The sequence below is a fragment of the Rhinatrema bivittatum genome, chromosome 2 (assembly GCF_901001135.1).
Source record: "Rhinatrema bivittatum chromosome 2, aRhiBiv1.1, whole genome shotgun sequence".
Lineage (NCBI taxonomy): Eukaryota > Metazoa > Chordata > Amphibia > Gymnophiona > Rhinatrematidae > Rhinatrema > Rhinatrema bivittatum.
Window position 1 is genome coordinate 40706280 of NC_042616.1, and position 6000 is coordinate 40712279.

Here is a 6000-nt window from a genome sequence, read left to right on the forward strand (position 1 = left end):
ATTTTGATGTTTAGAACACTTTCCACTATTTTTCCTGGCACTGAAGTCAGGCTAACCAGTCTGTAGTTTCCCAGATCGCCCCTGGAGCCCTTTTTAAATATTGGGGTTACATTTGCTATCCTCCAGTCTTCAGGTACAATGGATGATTTTAATGATAAGTTACAAATTTTTACTAATAGGTCTGAAATTTCATTTTTTAGTTCCTTCAGAACTCTGGGGTGTATACCATCCGGTCCAGGTGATTTACTACTCTTCAGTTTGTCAATCAGGCCTACCACATCTTCTAGGTTCACCGTGATTTGATTCAGTCCATCTGAATCATTACCCATGAAAACCTTTTCCATTATGGGTACCTCCCCAACATCCTCTTCAGTAAACACCGAAGCAAAGAAATCATTTAATCTTTCCGCGATGGCCTTATCTTCTCTAAGTGCCCCTTTAACCCCTCGATCATCTAACGGTCCAACTGACTCCCTCACAGGCTTTCTGCTTTGGATATATTTAAAAAAGTTTTTACTGTGAGTTTTTGCCTCTACAGCCAACTTCTTTTCAAATTCTCTCATAGCCTGTCTTATCAATGTCTTACATTTAACTTGCCAATGTTTATGCTTTATCCTATTTTCTTCGGTTGGAGCCTTCTTCCAATTTTTGAATGAAGATCTTTTGGCTAAAATAGCTTCTTTCACCTCCCCTTTTAATCATGCCGGTAATCATTTTGCCTTCTTTCCACCTTTCTTAATGTGTGGAATACATCTGGACTGTGCTTCTAGAATGGTATTTTTTTTAACAATGACCACGCCTCTTGGACATTTTTTACTTTTGTAGTTGCTCCTTTCAGATAATGATCATACTAATTTGGATGTATTATAGGAGGCGAGCAAATCATGAGAGGTCACATCATTGCATACATCTCTAAACAAAATAAGGAATGCAGAAATCCTGAGATTATCAAGTCTTATTAAACAGAAACAATCTAATTATGTATCTATCTTATATGAGGATGACAAAAGAGAGTGGGAGCAAGCTCATGCTGCTCTAAATAGGTTGTTATTTCAGAGAGCTCAGAAATCCCTTAACTTTTTTAAGCATAAGCTCTACAAATATGGCAATACAGTAAAGACTTCTTACAATGCGTATCTCTGTGTTTACAGATAAACAGTTGGTACTCAGATTAGAAGCATTTATTGGTATGCAAAGTAAAGACAGAGTATCAGGAAGGAGGGACAAATGACTGACCTGAAAGTCACTGTAGGAACTCCTTCAGTTTTCTGCCTGCACGTTAGCTACTTATATAGAGAATTTCTTTCTTTCTTTACCAGTTTCCTCTTATCTCAGCATGTCATTACAGCTAGATCTGTTTCTTTTCATCTTAGCCCACTATTGTCCCAACATTAGTATCTTTCCTGTTCCCATAGGTTCTCTCTCTTCTATCAGAGTTTCAGCCCCATCACGGCACCTGTGGTTTCGGCATCATCAGCCTCTTTTTGTTTGGTTGTCGGATCTCCCCGCTGGCAATGTTTCTTTTTCTGATATGAATCATGAGCACCACAGCTGCAATTCTGTGCGTACACTTTTATGTCTTTTAGAACTGTCTCTTGCTCTGCAGATATAAATAAGCTTCTAGCTAACCTAGCAAAAGTAAAAGGTCCAAGAACAGTAATTACAAGTATGAAAGATGATAAAGGGCAAATGGGCTGTGCTTCAAAAGAGACAGAAAATAGTTTTCTGTCCTTTTATCAGGCATTTTACAAAGGGTAGATACAAAAGCCTGCAAGACTTTTTTTTTTTTCAGGTTTTAAGTTATCCTCATTATCCCAAACTCAAATAGATGCCCTAAACAAGTCTATTACTGAGCTAGAAGTGAATGTGATCATTCAGAGTTTGAAACTAGGAAAGGCAGTTGGCCTGGATAGACTAGGCTCCGAATATTATAAAATTTTGCAGTGTGGAATTTTATATGTCGAGGTGCTATCATTAATAATAGTCCTGACTAAGAAAGGCAAAGATCCCTCAGATGTGAAGTTCTATAGACTAATATTGTTAATGTTGATTTGAAGGTGCTAGTGTCTGTATTGGCCTCATGCACTAGTACAGCACTTACCTTCGTGGCTGATGATCAAATAGGCTTTGTGCGGGGAAGACTTGGGGTGAAAAATGTTAATAGCAGTTATATCTCAAGAACAAAATAAAAAAGCCATTGTGTTAAGTTTAGATGCCAAAAACCCCTTTGATTCACTGATATGGTAGTATGTGATCTGGACATTGAATAATTTTGCATTTCAAGGGCCAATTGAAAAGTAGCTGCACACCCTATAAAGTAACACTTCTGCAAGGATACTGATTAATGGTTCTGTTTCAAGTAGCTTCCAGCTTGGAAGAAGAGTGCAAAAAGGCTGCCCCCTATCCTGTACATAATACTCTATGCTTAGGGCCAGGGACACAAGAACACTTAGACTCAGTAAAAGGTATAAAGTATTTTTATTAGGCATTATAAGTGTTCTTGGGAGATGCTGGATACTGGGTGCCCTTATTCTTACAAACTGAACAGCATCTCCTTGGATACAGGAAGTGACCCTTCTTTTATAGTTAAACATACAGTATTGTCGAAGCTTCTAGACTTACGTGACTGCCCAAAGATTCATTTACAGAGTCACATCATGCTGTTGACATGACAACCTATCCTCTGAACTGCCCTGACCATTCTTCCCAGATGTAGCCCATTTGCCCTCACTCTCCAGATAATCCTTTTGTTCTGTTAATTATCTTGTCCAGTGAGATAGTGCCTGAAGCTCCCGCGTTGGTTTCTTCCTTGTGACCCAATGAATAGGCTCACCTTTTTTGGTGCCAGCTTGTCTACCTGCTCAGAGACATTCTGCAAGTCATGCTCAGAAAGTCACTCAGAGTTCATTCAGCCCAGGCAGGCCAAAGGAATAGCAGAGGCGTCTGGGTATTTTCCTTCCCTATGTTGGTTTCCTGTTTAGGCATACTTCTCAATCCCCATGTCTCTTTGTGTTAGCAATAGAGCGCACAGCTGTGAGACAGTAGGAGGTGACATCATAAGAACATAAGAAATTGCCATGCTGGGCAGACCAAGGGTCCATCAAGCCCAGCATCCTGTTTCCAACAGAGGCCAAACCAGGCCACAAGAAGCTGGCAATCATCCAAACACCAAGAAGATCCCATGCTACTGATGCAATTAATAGCAGTGGCTATTTCCTAAGTAAACTTGATTAATAGCAGTTAATGGACTTCTCCTCCAAGAATTTATCCAAACCTTTTTTGAACCCAGCTACACTAACTGTACTAACCATAACCTCTGGCAATTTTATCCCTCTGTTTGAGGGATAAAATTTGAGAGAAATTATAGTGGGTAGATCGAATAATGGTTATTGTATCATAGAACACACAACACACTTATTTAAAAGTATAGAAGTTTTACTATAAGTTTGAGAATAAGCAATGAAAGCATACAAGATTAGATTTTACATTAAAATATATATAAAGATACTTCCCTTCACGGTTTCCAGTATGAGTTATATCTTGGAAAACCAGAAATACAGCCATCAGCCATCAGTCACTTCATTAACCATTTTAATGTTCAACAAGCTTTTCCTCTGATGTAGTCTTTCTCTGATCTAATTAGTCTGTCTTGACTTAGGTCAAGAAACTTAGCATAAAAGACCAATGTCCCAATTTCTTCTCTGGGCTACTCCCATATGTTCTCGTCATCTGCTGAGGCCTCAACTTTATGTGTAATATCAGTTGCTACTGTCCTGTTTTCCCTGACATCTGCACCATTAGCTTCATGAGTAACTGCTTGTTAATATATCTGATCTCATTACTTATGTCTTTTTACAAGCAAGCCAAGAAAAATGTCATATATATTCTCAGAACTTATAGGCCTTATGTCAAGCAATTATACTAGCTATATTAGCAATGATCTTTGTTTCACTAATTTCTAGTATCTTAGAAAGTTCTTCACATAAACTGAATAGCTCCCTAATTAATATTTCTACAGAAAGTGATAAAAATGTATATGTTTGCAGATGTGTTATTTGCATGCTGGTGCGATTAACATGAGAAAGCTGGCATGTGGCAGTGTGTTGCTGAGGGCAGTCAGAATGGCTTGGCATTGGTTTAGAAGATGGGGTGCCAAATATAGCAAGGCCTGTCTATTATTGCCGATGTTGGGGAATAAGGCTTTCAAGCCTGGTATTGAATATAAGGGCATATTTCAGAAATGGGCCCTGGTGCAGTACATGATACTAGCACATATCACATATGAGATACATTTGTCATATCATAGCTTTTGACATATACAATTATAATTTGGACTCTTGGGATCACATTTTTTTAATTTTTGCAAGTGAGGCAATAATAGGAGTCTCATAAATGGTCATCTGAGGATCTGTGGTATGAATCTGCTTTTATATCCACTATACAAAGCCTGGGAGAGTCTAAAAATTCCATATCTCAGTGGTACCTACTTTGAAAACAACAGCGCAAATCAGATGAATTAGCCTGACTGAGCACCTTCTGGAGTACAGAATTACAGACTGAACTTCCTCCAGAGATGATTGGGAAATTGTTTGGCTCCTTGCATAAAATTCATACAGACATGGCACTATGTGAAATGTAATTTAAGATCATGCATAATGTATATATGGGAGAGCTGCAGAGATATCACATGAAGCTGATGGCTTCACCCTTGTGCATCAGATGTCAAGATAATGGATCCATAGTACATTGTTTTACAATATGCTGTGAAATGAAGGATTTTTTGGGAGCAGATTATTCAAATAATCCATACTTGCACAGGGATACCACTTCCTTTAAAGGGGGAAATATTATTATTAGGAGACTTTTCACAAATATCAGGGGTGGAAGCTGGGGTGGGGCGTTTTCTTGCTTTATCACTGGCAGTAGCATGCAAAAGTGTGTTGTTCAGGTGGACGGAGGACATACCCCCCCCCCTGTATATTTATGGTATTGTAGAATGGTGGACTATATGATTTTAGAACAGATTTATATACAATTTGCAAAACTCAATGTATCAGATGCATATAAAACAACATGGTTAAAGTTTTTTTTTCAGTATCTGCCTTGTAAGCTGCAAGCTTCTGTGTTGGCACAAGGATGTAATCTGAACTGGTAAAAGGAATCCTAGTTAAGTATGGGATCTAAATATGGTATAAAAATATGGAATTCCATGTTGTTAGGATCTTGGGAGAGATGATGGATGGGTATAGGTGAGAGTGGGTCTGAATGAGTTTATGTGGAATTAATGGGTAAGTATGAAGTAGAACATGAGTGAGCTGGGTTGATTTCAAGGCAGAGTCTGTAGAGATGGGATGGAGTAGGGTGAGAGGGGAGGAATGAGATGGTTTGGTTGCATGGGTGAAGAAAGAAATGGGAGGGGGGAATAAATATGAAAATATTGGCAGATATACGAGGGGTACACAATGGTCTTGAGGGTAATTAAAATGTCAAGGAAAAAGGTGTTCAGATATAATGTATGATTTCTGAGAGCCTACTGTTATGTTATAGTACATGGTATTGTTTGATAAAGTCATGGCTATAAGATGACAATTTATGGCTTGATGACTGGTTTAATTAGTTATGCAGTGTATTATACCGTATTACCTCTCATGCTGGTGATGCATCTTGCTGAATAAAAATGATTAAAAAAAAAAAAAGCCTTTATAGCAAAGGCCCACCTCCAATCTCACCAGACAGTCAACACAGGACAAAAATAATTTACCTGTACTAAGTGTGGTATGGGTTTCACTTACAAAGAACAACTCTGAAAGCACCAGACAATGCATAAAGGACTGAAATCATTTACATGTACTGAGTGTGGGAAAGGCTTCACTCAAAAGATCCACCTGATAAGTCATCAGAGAATCCACAGATGAGTGAAACCATTTTCATGTACTGAGTGTGGGAAAAGGTTTCAGTCAGACAACTTACTGCTAGGACACCAAACTATTCACACAGGAG